Source organism: Schistocerca cancellata, chromosome 2 (assembly GCF_023864275.1).
Source record: "Schistocerca cancellata isolate TAMUIC-IGC-003103 chromosome 2, iqSchCanc2.1, whole genome shotgun sequence".
Taxonomy (NCBI): Eukaryota; Metazoa; Arthropoda; class Insecta; order Orthoptera; family Acrididae; genus Schistocerca; species Schistocerca cancellata.
The window spans coordinates 629,481,046-629,506,608 of NC_064627.1; the positions used below are offsets into that span (position 1 = coordinate 629,481,046).

Genomic DNA, 25,563 nt, shown 5'->3' on the forward strand with positions numbered 1-25,563 from the left:
CCGTGAGAGAAGTATGTTGAATTTTCCATCGTTTCTTCATGTTGCTCATGTAAAGGGCAGCTGTTCTTGCCCTGACGTTGACCAATACCAGCCCCCCTTTTTGCACTGCGAGGTTAAGGGTGTCGTATCATGCTTTAAATATATGAACTGTGGAAACGTAGTAACTGAAGGCCGCCTGAAGCCGGCGACCTATCTGCAGCGGTAGTGGGAGGACTTGTGCCACATGGTTGAGATTTGATGCCACATAGAAGCTCCAGTATTCAACACGTTGTAGCAGATTCAAGTCTCGGAGCAGGTTCTGGAGCACTATCACGCGTATGATCTGTAGTAACCGTCAATAGTTTTCTGCAGCTGTTTTGAGTACATCCTTCGTGAACGTGATTCCCAAATATCGCAGATCAGAAACTGGTGGGAGGGTAGCGATGACTTCCAGTCCGAGACCACGCACAATATCCAACGCCACCGACTTGTTCATGTTCAGAACGCTGCCTGCGGCCTGTCCGTATCGCTCGATCCAGGTTAGTGCGCTTTGAACTTCGTCATTGGAAGGAACCAGAAGTAGCAGGTCGTCAGCGTATGCCTTATAGCGAAAGGTTACGTCCCGCAGCGTGATGCCTGAAAACCGGTGGTCAAGGCCCCCGCGGAGTGGCTCGAGTGCGATTGCATAGAGGTAGGTAGAAAGGGGAGAACCTTGTTGTAGGGACCACTTGGTGGGTACTGGTCCTACAGTCCTTCCATTGACCTGGACGTGTGAGTTGGCTGCTGTCCATAGACGCCGTAGGATGTCAATGAGGTCAGGGGGAAATCTCATACGGTCCATCACTCGTAGCACCTTAGTCCAGAGTGTCTTCCACTTCTGGGAGTGAGACTTCCTCCATTAGTGTATTCACGGTAGCCTCGTCGATAGTACGTGTCACCTGCTGTAACACTTCAGTAGTGGCCTCGTCATCTACGGTTCTTTTCTGGTAACGAGGAGGAAAATTGTTCTCTGACGCCTTGACTATGGTTGCTTGGGTTGTACAGAAGCGACCGTCTTGTGTCCTGAGTTGTGTGATTAAGTGTTGGCGATGTCGGCGCTTATCCGACACAACGTGGTGCATAGTGGGTTCCTCTGTGGCCGTTCGGTCGTGTCGTCGCGAGCGCTCTACGGCACCTTCTCTTCGGCGCTTCGTCAATGATAGTATTCTGCTTTGATCATGTTATCTCTCAGGGGGAGGGTGTAAGGCGTCGAGGTCCCTGAGTGTCGCGTAGTAAAAATTGAGTGTCTGTCGATGCCACGCAGGCGCGTCCTTGCGAAACTGCGTAAGTGTCCTACAGATTGCTGGTTTGTCACAGAGGAGCCACCACCCCAGAGTCGAGGTGTTTCGTGGGTGACGGCCTTCACAGTCAGTCCACGTTGCTTTAACTTGCCGACGGCAACCAAGGCCCTGGAGGTGAGTCATATTAAGCTTCCAAAAGCCATTGCTGCGACAGACTTGTTGGGGGAGGAGATGTATAGTGCAGATATAGGCACGATGATATCAAAGGGCCTGAGGCCATAGTTCGGCGACCACCACATCTTGTGTGAGGCCTTGCGACACATATATTGGAACAAGTCGGCTGGCCGAAAGACTGGTAAGATGAGTGTGGCAAGAGCGATTACCGTGGACTTTTTCCCACGTGTCGCACAAGTGAAATTCTTGGATCATCGCACCCAGTTCCGGACAGGGCATGTAGTGTGGGAGTTGGTCCTTCGGGTGAAGTACGCAATTAAAATTGCCGGGCCGCGGTGGTTTAGCGGTTCTAGGTGCTCAGTCCGGAGCCGCGCGACTGCTACGGTCGCAGGTTCGAATCCTGCCTCGGGCATGGATGTGTGTGATGTCCTTAGGTTAGTTAGGTTTAAGTAGTTCTAAGTTCTAGGGGACTGATGACCATAGATGTTAAGTCCCATAGTGCTCAGAGCCATTTGAACCATTTTTTAAAATTGCCGGCGAAGACACTGTTTTCGTACCTTCTGAGCGAAAAGGGAGGGGGGGGGGGGGGCGACATCCGTGGAGAAGAATCTGGTGCGGTCGTGACTCGTGACGTCTAGTGGTAAGCGGTAAACATCAATGAATCTGGTGTTGAGCGCCGTAAGTGCTATTTCTCGAGCAGAGGGAAGATACGTGACGTCAGTAACTTCAATACCATCACGCAATAATATTGCCACTCCGTTGTCTGCAGGGCCACCGGGCGTCACATATGTGGCGTAACCATAAAAGTTCGGGATTGTGGTCGTTTTCACTTCTTTTAGGAAATCAAAATCAACTTCCACGGCTCGTATTGTTTCTTTCAAAAGTTGTATCTTGACAGGAGAACTTATGTTGATATTCATCGTCGCCAGGCGGTAAGCCTGGCAACGCGTTGACTGGGCCAGGTTATCCATGTTGATGTTGCAGAGAAGCGAGCATCGGAGGTGATGTCACCCTTCACCAAACGCGGTCCTCCTTGTGCTGCTTGTGCTGCATGACCCGGCGGCGCCCCAGCTGGCCCCGGATCGGGATCTTCTCTCTACGTCCTCGGCCCACGAAGCGGGCGCGGATGTTCCATAGGCTCGGAGTGTTTGATAGTAAGGGATCGGGCGACTTCGCTGCCTGCACTGCTACCTTCCTGCTGCTCACTGTTTATATCAAGGGGATGGTAGTCGAACGCTGCATATTTCTCTGTCTGTTCTGCAAAGTTGGAGTCAGTGGAAATGGCCAGAGCGTCGCGGTTGGCTTCTTCAGTGGTCAGTTGCTCCTCCCCGGCCGAATGTGAACCGCCGTGTTCCAACACGGTCCGACGACGGCGTTTCCGTGGTCGCTGTTTCCGTACGTGGCCTTCATTGTCGGGAGACGGCACTGACTCACGCCCCGCGGGGACAAATGCTTCGGTCGGTACAATAAGGGAATCAATTGCCATCTTGCTTTGTCGCTTTCGGTAGCTCCAACGTCATCGTACTATTTTCCACCACTGCCCCGGCCGGTTGATCATCCAGGTTTCTGTTCGTGGAAGGTGATTCCTGTACCGCCAAATCGGTCGGCTGTGTCTGTTTTGTGGAGAACGTCTGAGCGCCGCCGCGTAAGTCACGAGGAGAACAGTCTTCGTCGGTGGTGGCCCAACGTTCGTCGGTCGGAGTTGTGTGATCCGACGCTGGAGGCACTCTGAACGAAGGTGACCTTCTTTGCCGCATCCGGAACACGTCTTCGGCTAGCCGTCATAAATGACTGTGGCCCTGCACCCTCCTATCCGTAGGTAGGATGGTGCCTGTGGTTGGAGGTCAATGCGCATTTGGCGTACTCCATTGAGCACTGGATACGTCTCAAACTGAGCCCATTTTTCAGCCACATGTTCGTGTACCGTGCCGTAGGGGAGGAGCGCCGCCACAACGTCTGCCGCAGGGAGTTCAAATGGAAGTTCGAATATGTGTATAGTCCGCAGTCCCATTGCGGCATGGCCGATCTCGACGTTGCCAACATTTCCTTTGCGTGGCAGAAGTGGAGTTCTTGTTTCTTCTCACGAAGCACCTTTGAGCATGTAGCTTCGTTTATGAGTTTTACATATACCGTGCTGCTGACTATCGATAAATGGATGCCGACAACGTCGGCAGCGGGGATATTGGCTTCCTCTCTTAAAAAGCGTTCGACGTCGAGCGCCTTTGGTCTGGTAAAGTCGTTCCGAAATGAGCATTTCAAGGTTGATCTTCTGTATTGGTTTTGCCATGGTCGTGTAGCGCTACGGCGTCACGTTAGTGTCTGCCAAAGGAAGTAAACAACGCGAGCCGGCGCGCGCTGCTGGCGGAGAGCACACACTCCACGTCTGCTTCGCCCGGCTACGAGAGCCGGACTCCACCACTCAGCTACGGGGGGCGGACATCATTAATAGGAAACGGTTATTTTCGGCTACTTAGAGATCATCTGCATCCATTCAAGTATTTCATATTCCCAAACAACGATGATATGTCACCAAGCCAGAATTCTTCGTGATTGGTTTGGAAGACATTCTGGACAATGGGAGCGATTGATATGGCCACCCAGAACGTCCGACACAAATCAAATCGAACAATTATGAGTCATAATCGAGAGGTCAGTTCGTACACAAAATCCTGAACCGGCAACGCTTTCGCAGTTATGGACGGCTGTAGAGGCAGCATGGCTCAGCATCTCTGCAGGGGACTTCCAACGACTTCTGGAGTCCATTACTACTTCGAGATGATCCACTAAGCCCGGAAGAAGAAAGTCCGACACCGTATTACGAGGTACGGCATGACTTGTCACTTCAGTGTAGCCGGCCGGAGTGGCCGAGCGGTTAAAGGCGCTACAGTCTGGAACCGCCCGACCGCTACGGTCGCAGGTTCGAATCCTGCCTCGGGCATGGATGTGTGTGCTGTCCTTAGGTTAGTTAGGTTTAAGTAGTTCTAAGTTCTAGGGGACTTATGACCACAGCAGTTGAGTCCCATAGTGCTCAGAGCCATTTGAACCATTTTTTGAACTTCAGTGTATTTAAAGAACCAAGTTAAACACCAAAGAATTTTAAATACGCTAAATATAACCAAACTAATTTTAAAAGCTCGAAAAGAAATCTGCGTAAATGTGTCCCGGAATCACCTACTCCTCGTACAATCTAATCTGATATGAAACCGACGTCTAATACTTCATAATACCCGGCTGAAAGACACATTACGGTAGTGAGTAAACTCTGCTGCCTTAATACCTCCGCAGTGACCGCTCCTCCTCAGAGAGGCTGTGGACACTCGTTGTCCCTGGCAGCAGCAGCTGCCGCGGCACCGCGAAAAATCCCGCCGCAGATAGCGAGTGAATGCGAGCGCTCTGGCCATCACTTCGCGGTGATGAGCTCCGATGTTGGCACACGGACCATTGGCAGCGCATTAATAACCTGCTGGTCGCGCCCAACCGCTCGGCCGTACACAGATTTTGACGACTCGCTTCAAAACCCTGGAAACTGTCAGGCCGTAAATGTGAAACACGTCGGGATTTTGATATCAGCGGAATTGGCAAAACTCTACAGATCAGCTTTATCACGTAACAATAACGAGGTTTGGTGAATAATTATGCCTAAAAACATCATCTGGAAGAAACGTGCAAGATAGTCCAAACGAGTGGCGAGGATAACCTGATTTTAGGAATTAAATGCCGCGAACCAAAATATTTGTGTTTTCGAGTTCAAAGAAAGTAGGTATATTTCTGTTACGGTTAATGCAGATGTGTAATATTTGATAACCCTTTAAAAAACCAAAAAAATAAAAATTGCTTCCAGTGCGTGGAAATCTGTTGTGGAGAATGAAGGCTATGCTCAAACTACGCTGCTGTCTATTACAATTGCTACCTCAAGAAGGATACAAAGTAAAGAAATTTTATTTATTGTGAGTATACCGTACAGTTCTGAAAATACATAATTAAACTTGCAGATGATTTAGTGGCTTACAGAGTACGAAATTTAGTACGCAGACCTGCCAAAATGGCTCTCTCGGCTGCGCATCGAGGCAGGTAGCAAATAAGACACGTCCTTTATTTCTCCCTTACCTCTCTGCGGGAGTTCATCAATCGTCGTGCTTGCATAACAGCCTTCCGGCAACCCATGGCGAGACGGTATCCATTGGGTAACAAATCTGGAGAACATGCTGCCCAGGGAAGCACACATGTTACGGAAACACTGGCAACATCCACTCTTGAGTGACCTTGTTGAAATATACCATCACGGAAGACTGGATCTAGCTGGATACAAAAGTTACGGCGGCTGCCCAAGTTACCGGCTGTGTGAGCCAGAACTGATCGCGTTGCGTATCCACTGGCACCCTACAATATCAAACCTGGTGCTTGTCACGTACGGCGATAACGAATGCACTCTATCAACGTTCGTTCTCGTTGGAGCTTCGACACTCTGATAAGTCACTGTAAGAAAATTCACTGAACCGAAACCCATAGGACGGCGTGCTGTCGTTCGACTCGCCACCTTCGGTGCACCTCTCTGCTGCAACGTCATGGCAAGACATAACAATGTTCACCGTTCTTACTGTCCGTGGTGCTCCAGGCATTGTCGTACTGTCAGTGTGAATACTCGTCTTGCAAGAAGGAAGCGCATTTTCTGATTCATGTTACGTGAAGCGTCTGTGAAGTCGTGCGCGGATGAGCTATGTCTGTCCTCATGTGCACTTGTGGGGTAGAGTCACTGAGTTCCCTAATGGCGTTGAGTGCAGCCCTACTGAATCCATGGTGACAACACTGTTCTGAAGAACTTAAGGGCGAGAACCCTAAGACATTAATAACTCGGTGGAAATGAATGACTGTGCGGCAGCACGTTAACAGAGATCTTCCAGCCTTACACAGAGAGTTGGTCATTAGATGGCGTGAAGTCGTCGTGACTATAGCACCAAATGGGACTGGCCCTACGTCAAGACGAAGTCGAAGGAACGGAAAAGGACGGATTGTGTGTGTCAATCAGCGAGAACTTACGGTGCACTGTGGCGGTGTTCTTCATTAGAACATAGCCCGCAGACATCTGGATGAATTCATACGGGGAAGAATCATCGGGAAACTGGAAGAGGACCAAGTGTAACGTGTGTAGCCCATGTGTTTCTTACTGACGACAGCAGTGGTGAGCTTTCAGAACCACACGCGCTGGTTTTCGAAGGAGAGAAGGTTGTCGACAACGGTCAACTGCAGCGGCACATCAACGCCACGTGTGCAACAGACAAGAAGAGCCCCACATCAAACAGCTGGTGCAATTGCAACCACATATAACACGACTGCAAAGTACGCAAACTCACACTCTGTAGTGGCGCGGCAACTGCGTGGGCGCGATTTCTTTAACTGACGACCAGTACGTTGTCTTCCGTAGACACCCGCACGTGGACCATTAAATTAATGCACGAATAGCTGTTCGAATAAGACAAGAGACAATGTCAGAATATGTTGTGAAACATCTTGGTGTATTATACCTGTGTATCAGATTTTTTTCCTAATGTTTCCATACACTGTAAAGGACGTATTTGCCGGTAAGTACTCAAAATACCACGCTACGGCCTTGTTTCAATTTCAAATACTCCACTACAGTTCCTCTGTGCGTCTCTCTGACAAAAATTGGTTTCCGAACACATAGCCCTAGATGTTCAGCGAACGGAGTGGGCTGCTCGTTCCCGCGCACTTGCGGGGTACGTTGTGGAGCCACCACATGCACCATCGACCATCCAGCAGTTGTTGAGTAATGGAACGCCCTGCCAGAACTCTTTACCAGCCTTATATCCAACATGGGTGCCTGTTGCAGAGAATGATTAACTTCCGCGGTGATCACACATCATATTAAGAACCACGTTGCGCACTTTTAATGTCCGGGGAATCATTGCAGATCTTCGTGACTTTAGTGTAATTATTGTCTTTGAATTAAAGTGTGATATCTGTTCGTGTTTTAGAGTGTTTCTGTCAGTCACCTTCTGTACTGCACTGTATTCCATAATGTGGACCAAGTTTTGTCGAGCTATGTTATTTGGGTGGGACGCTTTGTGTGAAACTATCGTCCTTAAATTTCAAGCACGAGTGTATTTCGTGTGACAGTCCTGGGCAGCAATACCGAGGGGTGATAAATGGCAGTCTAGACAGGCTAAGATCCCACTGCTGTTTCAGTTCCGGTAGAAGATTGTACACGTTTCACGTTGTCACTCGGGGCATAACACAATCTTCTCACAAACACGCGACACCCACATGCGATTTCTGAATTAGATATTTGCTGCTTAATCTTTCTTACATATGGAATTTACGTGTTATCACTCCTACCTATTTCGTGTGACTGCGATGAAATACTAATCATTTGTATGACCACACATGCAATACACTCCATAGTAATTTGAGGTTTGTTACACGCCGCCTTGATGATGGTGCATTACTAAAGTCTAGCAATGAAGCTGCAGGATTTTCAGGATATCAGCGGGACATATGCGTTCATTTACTATCGTTTCCTCGCTATTGCTACATGTCAAGCGGTTTCCAAGTTTCGGTAGTGTAGAAGCACGTCATGTGCGATTTTAATTACAGCGTTTCTGGCAAGTGATCCATTGCATACAACGGAATTTGGGGCGTTACCATGATATCATAACTGTGCCGAATCCTCATTATCAGAGTTTAGTAGAAGAAATTTCAAGAAGATAGAAAATGCATTACATCCAGCTGATGTTAGACAGTTAACGTATGAATTCTTACAAAGGATATTTACTTGTGCACGACGAAAATCTTGTAAAAGGTGGAAGTTCAAGATCGTAGGATGAATGGGAACGCTGCTGTGTTCACATAAAAAGAACTGCGTCCGAGCAGGCAGGGGAAGACCCAACGGTACCGGCCGACCGCCTCTGCTGTCATCCTCTGCTGTTAGGAGTCTCTCGATGCGAATACGAAGGGGCATGTGGTCAGCACACAGCTCTCTCGACCGTTAACAGTTTTTCATGACCGAAGCCACCACTTCTCAATGAATTAACACCTCAATAGGCCTCATAAGGGCTGAGTTCATCCCACATGCCAACAGCGCTCGGCAAACGCGGACGGTCACCCATCCAAGCGTTAGCCAAGCCCAACGGCGCTTAACTTCGGTGACCTGAAGGGAACCGGTGTTCCCACAGCAATGCCTCAGACTCTTACAAAAAATATTCAAATTTATTCACTAAGACTTGTTTTAAACATAAGTACTGGTACGTCTTCCATCGAGAGTTGACGGAACAAACTCGACAGACGTAATCTCTCGAGTAGCCATAGGAAGTGTGAGAGGACCGTCACTGTTAACAATGTGTATAAAAGATACAGCAGAAAGCGTAGGCAGCTCTTGAAGACTGTTCGCAGGTGATGCGACACTATTGATTTGCATAATGATCTGCAGAAGATTGGCGAATGATGCAGGCTCTGGCGGGTGACCCTGAACGTAAATAAATGTAACATATTGCGCGTACATAGCAAAAGAAATTCACTGCTGCACAATAACACCGTTGATGACAAATTGCTGGAAACAGTACCTACCGTAAAATATGTAAGATTAATTATACAGAGTGGAATGACAACAGAAATCACATCGTAGGAAAAGCAGATGCTAGACTGAGATACATAGGAAGAATGCTGAGGAAATGTAGCTCATTTAAGAAGGAAGTGGCTTATAAGGCGTTTGTTCTACCAAATCATCAGTAATGTTCATCTATTTGAGATCCTAACCAGGTAGCCTTGATGGAAGATGCCGCGCGGGGTAGCCGCGCGGTCTAGAGCGCTTTGTCACGGACCCTGCGGCTCCTCTAGTCGTGCGTTCGAGTCCTACCTCGGGCATGGGTGTATGTGCTGTCCATAGTGTAAGTTAGATTAAGTAGTGTGTATTCTTAGGGATCGATGACCTCAGCAGTTTGGTCCCATAAGACCTTCCTACAAACTTAACTTAAACTGTTGGAGGAAATAGAGAAGATCCAATGAAGTGCGGCGCGTTTCGGCACGGGATCGTGTAGTCGGTGCGAGAGCAGACGTTACAGGGCAGGCCTTGTGCACTGACAGGTTTACTATTGAAATTTCGAGAGAACGCTTACCGGAAAGAGTCGGACACGATGTTACTATCTCCCAGACGCATCTCATGAAATGACCACAGCGAGAAAACTCGAGAAACAGAGCGAATACAGAAGCTTACGGACGATCATTCCCCCACGAACCATTCACGAGTGCGACAGAGCATCAGTTAGTGGTGGCAGAAGTACCCTCCGCCACACACCATTAGGTGACTTGTGGAGTTGGTGTACTATACAGGGTGAGTCACCTAACGTTACCGCTGGATATATTTCATAAACCACATCAAATGCTGATGAACTGATTCCACAGACCGAACGTGAGGAGAGGGGCTAGTGTAATTGGTTAATACAAACCATAAAAAAAATGCACGGAAGTATGTTTTTTAACAGAAACCTACGTTTTTTTAAATGGAACCACGTTAGTTTTGTTAGCACATCTGAACATATAAACAAATACGTAATCAGTGCCGTTTGTTGCATTGTAAAATATTAATTACATCCGTTTCATAGGACGTGGAAGACGCATAAATTGGCCAGCCCGTTCTCCTGATCTTACACCTCTGGACGTCTTTCTGTGGGGTACGTTAAAGGAGAATGTGTACCGTGATGTGCCTACAACCCCAGAGGATATGAAACAACGTATTGTGGTAGCCTGCGGCGACATTACACCAGATGTACTGCGGCGTGTACGACATTCATTACGCCAGAGATTGCAATTGTGTGCAGCAAATGATGGCCACCACATTGAACATCTATTGGCCTGACATGTCGGGACACACTCTATTCCACTCCGTAATTGAAAACGGAAACCACGTGTGTACGTGTACCTCACCCCTCATGGTAATGTACATGTGCGTCAGTGAAAAAGACCAATAAAAAGGTGTTAGCATGTGGACGTAATGTGCTGCTCCAGTCTCTTCTGTACCTAAGGTCCATCACCGTTCTCTTTGGATCCCTACGTAATTCGATGCTCTCCGATACACACGATCGAACGGCGGAGGAGTGGTACTCAAGCGTCAAATTTAGGTTACAATATCTCCGGATGTAATTAACATTTTACAATGCAACAAACGGCACTGATTACGTATTTGTTTATATGTTCAGATGTGCTAACAAAACTAACGGGGTTTCAATTAAAAAAACGTAGGTTTGTGTTAAAAACATACTTCCATGCATTTTTTTATGGTTTGTATTAACCAATTACACTAGTCCCTCTCCTCACGTTCGGTCTGTGGAATCGATTCGTAAGTATTTGATGTGGTTTACGAAATATATCCAGCGGTAATGTTAGGTGACTCACCCTGTATGTGTAGACAAAATTTCATTCATTAGTTTCAGGTGGTAAGGAGAACGGCGATCCTGGATACGTAAATTATACTTTATACGAGATGCAATCCATTGCTCTGTCTTCTAACAAAGACTTATATTGCTGTAAATTTAGTCACCCTCTTACGTTGGAAGAAATCTGAAAATAAAAGATTATATTTTGACAGCAGTATGATATTGGCTCACTGTGCCTACTACAACTGAAGCTAGTAGCACTGTGCTACTTTTCTGATAAGGTTACTGTCAGCTACGGTGTTTGCAGCATATGAGTTCTGCGCACTTACGCACGGTATCAAGACCGATCTATCAGTAGGAAAATGTATTTACGCTGATCGTTTTAGCGAGATTTTAGTGAGACTGATCAGAGTAACGGCTGATATTCCTAGCAAGCCTAACCACACGTTGTGTTAGCTGTTAGCTTGTTTGCGGGTTTGTTTACGTTTGAGTTTATGTTTGTCTTGCTCCGTCATGTCTGGCGGCTCTCATTGATAGTTGCAGCATATCGCCTTCCAAAAACACAACCCTTGTTGTTGCTTCAATCCTTCACAGTTCTAATTCATTCTCTTTCTTGCAGTGACAATGCATTCGTTTGGTTTTTAATGGGGAGCGGTCTAAAAACATCCGCCGTCCACATTTATCTGTCAGGATAAATAGTTGTGTACTTCCTGGAGTATTTATACCTTTATTCCCTAGTATCACAATTTTCTCTAGCAGGATAAACTACCGGCCGCTTGCGGCCGAGCGGTTCTAGGCCCTTTAGTCTGGAACCGCGCGACCGCTACGGTCGCAGGTTCGAATCCTACCTCGGGCATGGATGTGAGTGATGTCCTTAGGTTAGTTAGGTTTAAGTAGTTCTAAGTTCTAGGGGAATGATGACCTGAGATGTTAAGTCCCATAGTGCTCAGAGCCATTTGAACCATTTGAAGCAGGATAAACTACTTTCGCTATCTTTCTAGGAACACTTCAAGTTCTTGCTTTTGTAAGAAATATTTTGGTGGAGTGCACACAAAGGAAGCAAAGTGATCTGTTCCGTGTTTTTAATTATGAATATGATTTTAACAATATCGTTACATAATAAGTTAAATGTCAGTCTAAAAACCCTTTTCTTCTATCTCAAACCACTCTCTCCTCTTTGACAGAGGTTTACGTATGTAAAATACACTGCATTGCTCCATAGGTCGCAGTCAACAACAAATTTCTATGACTGGCAGGGCAAGGCATTTCAAAGGTCGAGTGGAGACAACGCGAAACCACTTCCAGCAAGATCACGTCTGCCGTACCACTACGTTGTTCAACACTGGGGTAAGGACTTGGCTATCCATAGGGGCTACTCAGTTCTAGATCTATGTGTTCAGAAACAAATTTTTGTCGAAGAGATGCTCTGGGGAAGTGTACTGGAGCATTTGAAATTGAAACAAGACCGTAGACTTTGAATACAGGCTGGAAAATACTTCCTTTATTATGTATGTAATCAATGGGAGTGGTTCGAACGTTAGCAAACATGTCTGTATAAAATACGAGTAGGTCTGGAGGACGCACAGATATTCGATGACTCTGTAGAACGTGTTAATGACAACATTGAACATATGAACAGAGAGCATGCGTATAATGCGAGCGAATTTTGTGAATGAACTGTTATACTATTTGAGTTACCTTGGATTGTACCTGCTGCAAATACGTACATTTAAATATTTTAAATGGAACAAATGTGTTTAAAATGTTCTGTTATATCGTTTATGTTGCCGTCCTAGTTGAACATTGAACAAAGAAGAAAGAAAAAATGTGCAGCTGAGACTTACAAATAAACGATATAAAAAAGGTTTACATACCAAAACATTTGCTGCACTGTCACGCTACGAATGCATTGGCAATAGTAATATTGTCAGTACCAACATTGAATCAGTTGGCTGCATGGGGCAGGAAGGGAATGTTGTACTACATCGGCAGCCCGTTCGACGGGAATGTAACATGAACATAATTGGAAAAAGATGGAGAGGTAAAAATTTTGCTGCCTTGTTTTAAGGGACAGCCAAGAGATAATTTATGGAAAGATCTCAGGAATTTATGTACAACACACTCTGAGTACACCATGCAGCGATATTTGAAATGCGCTGCCAGACGATATGACCAGTGGTTACAACAAACGACGCGCATTCGAGTGAATATAGGTTCAAATCCCCGTCAAGTTATATCGTTTTAGGTTTATGTAGTTACACGTACGTCGAATGCCGAGATGGCTCCTGTCCCAGTCTTAAACAATCCGAAAATGTTCATTTATAATTTTCTTTCCTCTAGGTCAGTTCAAAGGCTTAATTATGGTGCCACGTCAGGGACAAATTATCCAATCTGAGGTATGTGGAGAAACCGTCTAAGACACCCACAAAGTTAGTGGTATGCCTAGTGTATGGGAGCTACCATTATTTCGTTTTTATGTGAGTCTTAGGTGCATTCTCGAGATGAACCGTAAATTAACGCAAAAATAGCTGTTTGAATAAGACAACAGACAATGTCAGAGTATGTTGTGAAACATCTTGGTGTATTATACGCGTGTATCATGTTTGGTCCCGAACCCGGAACGTTACATTCAAAGAGGTCATTAAGGCTTCTGAGAAATGAGAGTGACTGATAATCAACAACGAAAATGTTTTGGAAATACTCTAATAGCATTTTAGAATGCCGTTACAGCATACAGTAAATAAACACTGAGGCTTCTGCAGCATCTGGAAATTAGATGTTTAAGAAACAAATTACAAGTGGCCATTTTACTAGCTGCGGTGGCAAGATGTTCTTCACTGTCGGCTGTGAAATACGACAGTTATTTAATTGTACGAAGCGCTGGGACTGCTACAATGTTTTACAAATTATTTTAGCAATGGTGGTTTGTGCGTCCTATGGATCTACAGCGTTGTCGGTTTGTTAGATAACAATGCTGAGTAAGGTACAAATTTTTAATGGAATTTCTGCTTATTTTACTGGCGTTCATTAATCCCAGAACATTGTTCCTGAGACGTATTTCAGTTTAACCAAGGTTCGCAGGTTGCATTCCCCGGCGGACATGATTGTGGAATTAAATAATTTGGATACGTAAAGTGTGGGTGATGACAAGCAGACAACTACAGAATTCGTTCCTCCTGGAGCGCTAGCTCCCGCAAGGTGTGCAAGAGAACTTGTGAGAAGTTAGGATCACAGGAGAAGTAGTACACGAGGAAATGGTGAGCGTGAGTCGTGCTTGGTGGCTGAAAAGCTCTGCTGGTAAGACTGCCGGGTTCTTGCCGCTCTGACAATGTTTTAATCTCTCAGGAAGATTCAAAGCAGCGCATATTACACTTCATTCTGGGGACTACGAAGTCCTATTACATCTTTACTTAAAGTGGTTTACACTGGCACTTAAATACAAAAAAATGGCTCTGAGCACTATGGGACTCAACAGCTTAGGTCATAAGTCCCCTAGAACTTAGAACTACTTAAACCTAACTAACCTAAGGACATCACACACACCCATGCCCGAGGCAGGATTCGAACCTGCGACCGTAGCAGTCCCGCGGTTCCGAACTGCAGCGCCAGAACCGCACGGCCACCGCGGCCGGCGCACTTAAATACCTTACAAGATACAAAGTCCACTAAGATAAATAGCTTCTCGCGCTTATTTTGGACAGCTGAGATCATTTGCGGATGGGGGTGTTATATCGTGTAAGGAAACGGCTTTTCCTACTCTGCCTGGTGGAATCCATTTTGGACAGAAGCAGCTGCGCGACTATCGCGACTTATGTACTCTGAAGCACCAAAGGTATAGGCAAGCGTATTCAAATACATTGATACGTAAACAAGCCTCAAATGGCTCTGAGGACTAGAACGTAGAACTACTTAAACCTTACTAACCTAAGGACATCACACACATCCATGCCCGAGGTAGGATTGGAACTTGCGACCAAAGCGGTCGCGCGGTTCCAGACTCAAGCGCTTAGAACCGCTCGGCCACAGCGGAAGGCGTAAGCAAGTCAGATGACGGCGTTACTGTCGGCAACGCCTATACAGGGTGTTACAAAAAGGTACGGCCAAACTTTCAGGAAACATTCCTCACACACAAGAAAGAAAATATGTTTTGTGGACATGTGTCCGGAAACGCTTACTTTCCATGTTAGAGCTCATTTTATTACATCTCTTCAAATCACATTAATCATGGAATGGAAACACACAGCAACAGAACGTACCAGCGTGACTTCAAACACTTTGTTACAGGAAATGTTCAAAATGTCCTCCGTTAGAGAGGATACATGCATCCACTCTCCGTCGCATGGAATCCCTGATGCGCTGCTGCAGCCCTGGAGAATGGCGTATTGTATCACAACCGTTAACAATACGAGCACGAAGAGTTTCTACATTTGGTACCGGGGTTGAGTAGACAAGAGCTTTCAAATGCCACCATAAATGAAAGTCAAGAGGGTTGAGGTCAGGAGAGCGTGGAGGCCATGGAATTGGTCCGCCTCTACCAATCCATCGGTCACCGAATCTGTTGTTGAGAAGCGTTCGAACACTTCGACTGAAATGTGCAGGAGATCCATCGTGCATGAACCACATGTTGTGTCGTACCTGTAAAGGCACATGTTCTAGCAGCACAGGTAGAGTATCCCGTATGAAACCATGATAACGTGCTCCATTGAGCGAAGGCGGACGAAACTAAAATGAGCTCTAACATGGAAATTAAGCGTTTCCGGACACATTTTCACATAACATCTTTTCTTTATTTGTGTGTGAGGAATGTTTCCTGAAAGTTTGGCCGTACCTCTTTGTAACACCCTTTATATATAAATGGAAGTGTCGGTGCAGTTGTTAGATCGGTTACTGCTGCTAAAACGGCAGGTTACCAAGATTTCAGTGAGTTTGAACGTGGTATTATACTCGACGCACGAGACGCACGAGAGATGGGACACAGCCTCTCCTAGGTAGGACGAAGTGGGAATTTTCCGGAACGAGCATGTCACGAGTTTGTCGTAGATATCAGGAAACCAATCAAAAATAAAATCTCCGACATCACTGCGGCCGGAAGAAGATCCAGCAAGAATGGGACCAACGATGACTTAAGAGAATCGTTCAACATGACAAATACACCCTTCCGCAAATTCCTGCAGATTTCTATGCTGGGCCATTAATAATCGTAAACGTGCGAACGATTCAACGAGGCATCATCGATATGAGCTTCCTGAAGCCGAAGGCCCACTCGTGTACTCCTGATGACTGCACGACACAAAGCTTTACGCCTGGCCTGGTCCTATCAACATCGACATTGGACTGTTGATGACTGGAAACATGTTGCCTGATCGGACGAAGCTCATTTAAAATTGTATCGAGAGGATGAACGTGTGTGGGTATGTAAAAAACCCCATGAATCCATGGACCTTGAATATCAACAGCAGGGGGCTGTTCTAACTGGTGGAGCGTGTGCAGCAAGACAATGCCACACCCTACACGTCCAGAATTGCTACAGAGTGGTTCCAGAAACACTCTTCTGAGTTTACACACTCGCGCCGGCCACCAAACTCCCCGAACATGAACATTATCGAACATATCTTGAATGCCTTGCAACGTGCTGTTCAGAAGAAATCTCCAACTCCTCGTACTCTTCCGGATTTATTGACAGCCCCCCCGCCACAGGATTCATGGTGTCAGTTCCCTCCAGCACTAGTTCAGACATTAATCGAGTCTATGCCGCGTCGTGTTGCGGCAATTCTGTGTGCTTGCTGGGGCCATACATGATATTAGGGAGATGTACCATTTTATGTGGCCCTTCAGCGTATAACTGCTAATTATAAGCGACTACAAATTGTGGGTTTGGAGTCTGTGGTTATCCTGATGATGAGAAAGAACCATTGTGTATACATAGCCTACTTCTCTTAAATAAAACCAAGCATGCCGTCGAGCTTACCATCCCTATATAATGGTCGGACAATCTCCAGCATCAAGTCCACTCATTTCTTGAATCACAGTCTATACAATAGTCGTTTGTCCCGGAAAATTAGCGTGAAGTCAGGTGACGATGAACAATACGTTGCTTTGCTGAACAGATCGAGGAATGAAATTTTCTGCCCTCCACCCGCCCACCCCTTCCCACGTCACCATTCTCCTTCTCCAGGCTTTGACCGTATAACTCCAATCGAGCGTCAAATAACTAGCAAGCATTAGAGACTTCGTCTGATTCATCCACACTATGATATTTGTGCGTATATCAGTAAGGTACTGTTTCACACATATATAAGAAAAACTAATCAACAGATCACTCTTACAATTTCAAACTAACTTCCCTTCCTCCCAGAACTCTAACAATCTTCGGAATCCAAATGCAACGAAGGAAGTCATTCAAACAGAACACGTAGACGGGTTGTATGGTGAAATCATTTATATTTGGAGGACACATAACGAGGTCACGTACATGAGTATAAATTGGTGAATGTGGTGCATGTGACCAAGTATTTAGTTACAGGAAATTAATAGCTACACTGAAACTTCTGTTGCACTTTTTCACAGGAAGTATTTGAAAGACCACCTATGCGTGGGCGTGCGTAAGCAAGCTCGACTCAGGAAGTGAAAGGATTTAATTAATTCCCCTGAATAAACATAATTTAATAGGTTATTGGGTCCGCAACGTAATGACTATACAGCGCAAAGCGAAGAGATTTAACTCGATGACAGAGAGGTGGGTCGGGCTTCCGGAGGCGAATGGAATCAGCTTCGGACTAATGAGCGATGTTCTGGTAAACTAGCTTGCCTAGATACCGGATAAGCCACAACACTCGGTCCGATTTGCTGTTGAGCCAAGGCGATTTTCTGTTCCATTACAGACACTAAATATGCACATATTTCATTACTGTGTGATTAACAAACAGATATCGTAGAGAAAAAGTAAGTGTGACTCCTAACGCAAATGAAATCCCTCTAATTGTGGATCGCTCGGATGAGTGAATAACGCAATGGCATAATACTGGAAATTTGAACAAACAACACAAGGGAAATTTACTTAGTCAGTGGCAAAGAAATAGATCACTACGCATAGAATTCATAACAGAAACAGCAAAGAAGAAACCGAAGGTCAGCATAATCGAAGAACTTCAGTCTTACGGATAACACTTTCTCAACACATATATAAATATATCAATTAGTTGTTAACAAGTCGTGCAGAGAAATGAATTTACAACACACTGGAGAGATATTGTTAAGCGATCTCCAGATGGAGGGTGGTGGACATGTAATGTAAATTTCTGACCATACACAGCATAACGATTTGCAAACCACATACAAAAAATGTGATAACAGTTCAGTGAAAAGTACCTTGCCATAATGCCATGTTAGAAAATAAAGAAGTAACAACATTTCTATGTTTCTGTGTATCTGTGGAGCATAACACAGCACGATTAACGTAACCTTCAGATAAAACATCACCTTAAGTTCCATCCATTTACTAAATGGCTTATCGTCCGTTGTGATATCCACAAATTCGGTGCTGCATGTATTTTCTATTGTTTTGCTGTATATAAACTAGCAATGTAGAGTCAATTTAGCTAGTACCCTCATAGGGTAGAAAACGGCAGGAAATGGAACCATTTTATCTCACGGCAAACTGCAGTTGCTGCTGGACATTTCATTAGAACGAAACTCGAATTAGCAACCAGATGTCAGAAAATATCCCACAGTAAAGAAGACACTCTCCTTTCCGCGCCCGCGCAAATGCACACGGACGCACGCCTGCACGCACGCGCGTATACTCAAAACAGTACATATGAAAACTGGCCTCGACTTTCTTCTTTTCATGTGAAGTCATAATTTCTACTGAAAGTCGAAGATTAAATAATCACAATATATAACAGATAAAAAGTTATCTTCTTCAAAAAATACGAGTGTAGACGCAATCGTTCTGCAAAACCTTACCACAATATTTCAGTGAAACAGTTACAGCGCTGATTCTTTAAGTTTTCATAACACTCTACAGCATACTTTGTAAGCCAATCAGAATTTTGCTATTAAGATATGAGTGACTTAAGAGGCTAAAATAGGACATTCTATAGCACATTTGGCTAAATTGTATTATACAGTTTACTAAGACTAGTTAAAGAATCATTGGACATGTTTAGTCACGCTAAATGAAGTATTTTTCAATTACATTTTAGGAAAAGACTACACAGTCACCAAAATAAAATATAACATATTGACAGTTCCACATGTGCCAAATAATTTGTCTAGGTACATTAAGCAAGAGCTCCTACGAATACCGTCATCGAGTTCACAAAAATGTATCCTAGAGAGACTTACACCTAAATCTAAGGTTGGACTAGAGTACATGACACAATTTGACACATGTCCTGTTCATTTTTGCGTTTCCTTTTCGCTTCTGTCACGCTGTTTTATCGTTTAAAGCACCGATAGCTTAAAACAAAAACAGTTCCATTGTTCCTATGCCTTTTATGGTATGATAAAAACAAGGAGACAATATCACAAATATCTAAATGTAATGATTTATTGAATTAAGAATATAAATTTGTTTTAAATGTTGACTGTAGCTGCATCGTAGTTTGCTAAGATGGAATCAATCGCTCTATCTATTGCGACATGTAACGTTATAGAACAATTCATGGTACAGGACAGCTAACAGTTGACACACGAAATGAAGAACCGTTTTTCTAGCAATTAACTAACCCTAAATCTCCAAGTACTGCTTCATAGGCATTAATTATGTGTCTCTCCATGATTACTATGCATTCTTGTTGCAGTCACTTTGAGTCTACGGTCAGTGAAACATTTCCAAAATGTTAGATAAGACTAAAATTTTCCTTTACATCAGAGCACCAACGAAATCTCTGACTGTTACGAGGTGAAGGCGAAAAACCACTACCGACGCGATAACAACACAGCCAGCGATGCAATAAAATATTAGTTGGCATCCTTTTAATTTCCATCTGCTGGAATTCTAGAGCGGAATGCGACCTGGAAGTAACACTTACCGTGCAGCAAGCAGGCAGTCGGTGACAGATTGCCCCCTCACAGAGCTGACAGCTCTGGCTATGACAGCCGCGACGTCGCGAACGCTGGCAAGCCAGATGGCAGCAGTCCTGCGCTCCTGCTCTTCGCTGCTCGCTCGCGGGTTGCCGCGCGCACACTGACATGGGCCGGCACTCGTACGGCGCGCCGAGCCTCCTGCCTCACAGTGCCGCGGGCGCATGCGCAGTGTGTTCCCGAACGCCTCGCAAGCAGGCAACCAGCGACGCGTCTTAGAAGCGTCCCGACAGCTTTGGCCACCGGGCAAATGGTACACGAGTACGTGACCGTACCAAATCAGATTAGCTTTAGAGTTCTCATGCACTGGTCTACGTGAATTAAAGTACGCCGAGGGAAAGTACTGCACAAAGGATGGGTTGCACAACATAGCAATACAAGCGCGCACATTTGCGAACAAAGGATGCAGTGACTCACATCGGACGGCCACACAACCAGGCTACGTTACTCGTTACTGTGCAACATGTGACCCAATCTCTTATTACAATAGTTTGTCAGAAACGTCCATTGCGCATTGTTCACAGGAAGTAGTTAAAATACCATGAACACGCAACCTCGTCTCTTGTAAGACTCTAGTTAATTCCCCGGAAGAAAGTTAATTAAGCAGACATGTATGTCTACAGACTTCATCTCGTGTACCTGCGATTTGCACCACAAGTATTTTGTATACCAGCTTGCAACTCTGACCACACGTGTGACGCATTCTCTTCTATAGTAGTATCTGTTTTTAGTGAACAATACGAAAATCACTTGGCGCTTTGCTATTACAGTTAAGTCACTTGCGTGAATATTAGCGTCTTCTCCACCACCAGACCGTTATGTCAGCTATGTAAAGACCTTTTAACGCTAATGTTGCCACTGTTTGTCATTAGTTTTGTCAATTTATCGGAATGCATGAAAGTAACTGCGATTCGCCTCTCATTTGGAAGTCGTAAGTTCGCCCAATCATTGTTTTGGACAACACCAACACTCCAATTTTATTGTGACATCTTCTAGGCTTCCCTTGCAGTTTAAAACCAAGCTACATTGCAGCTGATCGACTATTCTGTATTGTGACAGTGCGGCGGGTCACAATTAGCACATAAACTCGCCGATTCAGTGCTTGGCAACAACAATTAGTCAGCACGAGTTTCGACCACGCGGTGCAGCACACAAAGAAAGTTTATTGAAATCATATAATTAAATCAGTAGTCTTAGGAAAACTATAAGCCAACATCTCAGCAACATTTGAAACAGTGAAATACACAAAAAGTGGACGATGTCATCTGAGTTTTAAGCATTTTCTTATTTAGCCTCATATCAATGTGTAGTATAATGTAATAATTCTTACTATTGTTTCATTGTTATTGGAAACAGGCTAATTCTCACAAGACGCTGTGTTTGTAAGGTTGTAGTACATCGCAGGCAGAAATATGGAATCCTTGCAGGAATCACTGCTTGAGGTTATCACAGTGCATCATAGGTGGAAACATAAATTTCTAACAGTAATCGGAATACTCCTTGCGAGAACGTAAGCAGTCAAGGATGACAGCGCATCGCAAACACGACTCACTGTTTTGGGAAATATTTCTTCATTAAGAATTAACTGCACGAGATCCGTTTTGTCCGTGTTTCGCAGAAACCCTTTGGTACCAACAAAAGCCCATATCACGGTCACTCTCGGTACTGTAACAGCTACACTGATACCTCCTAAAATGCCCAACTGAATTCGTAACAGCACGAGCACTAACTGTTAACACTTTTAATTAGGTACGAACGCAAGTTACACTGTACACCTCACGGATTTAAAGTTCATTCTGCATTATTTTTAGTGTCTCGATTCCCGGCGTTTTATTACTGTTCGAGTTGTAATTCCCACTGATGATTCCAATCAGAACCTTCGACTCATCATGAACATATTTGTAACATACGATCTATGAGATACTTTCTTCGATACAGGATTTAACTGAGTGTAATAAGTGGAAAATATATAAGTATATAAAAACTTAAATATAAAACGCTATCGAATTGTAGTTCAACCAGTCTGTACTAATGAAATGACTTCCGAAAACTCGGTTCTATTCCGTTTCAGTAGAGGTCCCAGTCATTAGTGATTAAAAACTAATTTTCGTTTATACGACAACAACGTATAAAGAGACTTCAAAAGTATGTGACACATTATTATGGCAGACCAAGAAACTTTTATTGAAAGCTGTACTACGCTTCAAAGTGGTAGAGATATATGACATTATCTTTCAAAATCGTCACTAACTTCCTGTGAGAAACAATTGGAATTTCATAGCGCTCTTTCAATACCTTGGTCATAAAGCTATTCAAGAACTACTGGGTCAACGTACTCACAATCAGAAATCATACGGTTGCTGCGAATCGGTTTCCCCACTGCTAGGATATTGTCGCGTATGGTCGATGTCCGCAACCCTCCTCCGCATCACCCGATTAGCATCTTAGTCTGTTCAGTTTCGTAAATCAACAAATTGTACGCTGTATGAAATAGTAACATTTTAATACAACTTCCATTTGGAAGTGTCGTCTCCTAGAAATTCGACTAGTAGTGCTTCAGCGAGAAGATTGGAAAAGAGGCAAGATCAAGATATAATGGCCCATCGACCAGGAGATCGTTAGAGGCTGAGGACTGTATCGGATTGGGGGATGAAGGTAATGATATCGGTCCCATCCGTCGCAACAGGCGTCTAAATTTTGGCCTTAAGTAGTTTAGAGTAATAATTTGGTTGACTAACAGGTAGGAAACTATTTTGAAACCGCGTATGTTCATACAAACTAGACTTGAAGCCATGTGGCTTGTCATGAAACTACTAGGAATATTCAGTAAGTAATGCAACATATCTTTTTCTGAAAGCAGGTTATTATTATTCAGGGTTCCAATACATCAAATTATTCCTTACTTCTAGGCTACAAACCTTGTTTTTCAACAAAATCTCCTTTCAATGGGACGGCCTTAAGCCACCTTAATGGGAAAGCCTGTATGCCATCATGGTGAAACTCTACGTAGGAGCCGGCCATTGTGGCCGAGCGGTTCTAGGCGCTTCAGTACGGAAGCGCGCTGCTGCTACGGTCGCAGGTTTGAATCCTGCCTCGGCCATGGATGTGTGTGATGTCCTTAGGTTAGTTAGGTTTAAGTAGTTCTGAGTCTAGGGGACTGATGACCTCAGCTATTGAATCCCATAGTGCTCAGAGCCATTTGAACCATTCTGAACCATGTACGTTGGAACCAACGTACCTGGTGATGTATCAGTGCAGCAGAAGTGCAGCAGCAGTGCAGTTGGGAGTCGCATATTTACCTTTCATATTTCTTTTGTAGTTTGATTCTGAATTTCTTTCCTAGTGTTGAAGCGCTTGCATATTTAATTACATAAAATCCTTGCGTATTCTCATATTTTAGAGGAGTTATATTGCTTATTGATAGCTGTAAAATATAAATTCGCGGAGTCGTTAGTCAGTTGTTTGTCTTGGACAGCCAGCGCTTTCTGTTTATTTCGTAGAGTCAGTTAGCAGCAGACAGCGGCCAGTGCAGTTTCATCTGTGCTTGCAGAGTGACGTGTGCGAGTAGCAGTAGCAGAAACTAGTCGTATATTCAGTTTTTCCTATTAGTTCCGCAGGTTTAATTCAAATTACTTTGCGTGTTTGTGTCTTTGCGTGGTGAAATTTTTCGGATCTTTGCGTATTTTCGAATTAGAAAGGGGTAGTATCAAATTTTAATAACGGTAGAGTGTAACATCGCGTAGGCGGTTGTCATTTGTACGAAGGCAGGGGTAGGATCGCATTGTAATATCTGTATAGCGGCGCAGTCGTGGTCATTTGATTGATTATCTCGTAAGTAATTGTTCATATATCGCAGCTCAATCTGGCATATTGCTGTTTTATTTGTCGCAACTCTATACGTCCAGATATTAGCACTAGGATGGATAGGGTGTGAGCGAGGTGTGTGCGGACGCAAGAGGAACTGGCCGCGGTTCGCGAGCAACTGAGCGTGCTGTTGGCCACGGTCAGCCGCCTTCAGGCTGCTGCCTCGAGGTGCAGCGACGGCGAAGGGTCTGGCGCGTCGCTTGAGACGCCCCAGGTGTCGCTTGCTGCGTCCGCTGACTCAGCCGCCGAGGCACCTTCTAGTGTACCCGGCGCGTTGGGGCCGCCCTCACCTCAGGGTGAGTGGCGGACTGCAACGCGTTCGCGTCGCTCGAGGCGGAGGGTCAATATGGAGGCTGGCCGACTGGCCTCGCCCGTTCATCCTGTCAGTAGGCAGGTGGCCGCTCCTCCAGCAGGGCCCGAGCAGGCACACGGGGGCAAAGGCTTGCTCATTATTGGGAGATCCAACGTTAGGCGGGTGATGGAGCCGCTTAGGGAAATAGCGTACAGGGCTGGAAAGAATTCCAACGTGCACTCGGTTTGTCTGCAGGGGGGCCACATCCAAGACGTGGAGGCGGCCTTGCCTGCGGCTATCGAGTGTACGGGGTGCAGTCGTCGGCAAGTAGTTGCTCACGTCGGCACCAATGATGCCTTTCGCTTGGGTTCTGAGGCGATCCTCAGATCGTACAGGCGGCTGGCGGATTTGGTGAAGACCGCTGGCCTCACTCACGGGGTGCAAGCAGAGCTCTCTATTTGCAGCATCGTTCCCAGAGTGGATCGGGGTGCTTTGGTTTGGAGCCGAGTGGAGGGTCTCAACCAGAGGCTTCGTCGACTCTGTGACGGTCTTGGCTGCAGATTTCTAGACTTGCGCTATTGGGTGGGGAGTTGTAGGACGCCCCTAGATAGGTCAGGGGTGCACTACACAAAGGAAGCGGCTACCGGGGTAGCACAGTACTTGTGGCATGCACATGGGTTTTTTTAAGCTAGGCAGGAGAGCGAGGTGTCCTGATGAACAATCACCAGTCTACGTACAGGCAGGGAAATCAGGACGCGCTCAGTGTAAAGACACTTCAGCTATCAACATATTAGCAGTAAATTTTCAGAGTGTTCGGAATAAAGTTCCTGAATTTACTACCCTCCAGGAAGCGTGTGGCGCGCAAATTATTCTCGGGACTGAGACCTGGCTAAACCCTGTGATAGGAAGTTCTGAAATATTTAGTGAGGGTTGGAACGTGTATCGGAAAGACAGATTAGAAACCGTAGGAGGTGGTGTCTTCATTGCAGTTGACAAAAATATTGTATCTAATGAGGTCGTAGTAGAGTGTGATTGTGAAGTTATCTGGACACGTTTATCAGGGCTAGGAGAAATAAAGTTAATTGTGGGGTGTCATTACCGGCCACCAGCTTCCACCGTGACTGTTCTAGAATCATTCAATGGGAGTCTACACTCTGTATCGCAGAAGTGCCCAGATCATGCTGTATTAGTCGGAGGCGACTTCAACCTACCTAGTATAGACTGGGATTACTATGGATTCATTACAGGTGGTACAGACAAGCCGTCGTGTGATTTACTTTTGAACACATTATCAGAAAACTGTCTTGAGCAGCTAAATCGTCAGCCAACGCGTAATAGAAATATTTTCGATCTGGTAGCCACGAACAGACCAGACTTCATAAACGGTGTTAGTGTTGAGACAGGGATTAGTGATCATGATGTTGTCATTACGACTATGGTTACGAAAGTTAAAAAGTCGGTCAAGAAGGCTAGGAGAGTATTTTTACTGGAAAGAGCGGAT

The 25,563-nt window shown here is 45.2% G+C and overlaps 1 protein-coding gene across 1 annotated transcript in view; it reads right to left on the minus strand.

The window, feature by feature from the left end:
• LOC126157176 (leucine-rich repeat-containing protein 15-like) overlaps nucleotides 1-19,992 on the minus strand; it is a 994,052-nt gene extending 974,060 nt beyond the window's left edge. Inside the window, exon 1 of the mRNA XM_049916358.1 lies at nucleotides 19,855-19,992. The gene's annotated coding sequence lies outside the window, so the exon portion shown is untranslated. The remainder of the gene's footprint in view (nucleotides 1-19,854) is intronic.
• Between the last annotated feature and the right edge of the window lie 5,571 nt (nucleotides 19,993-25,563).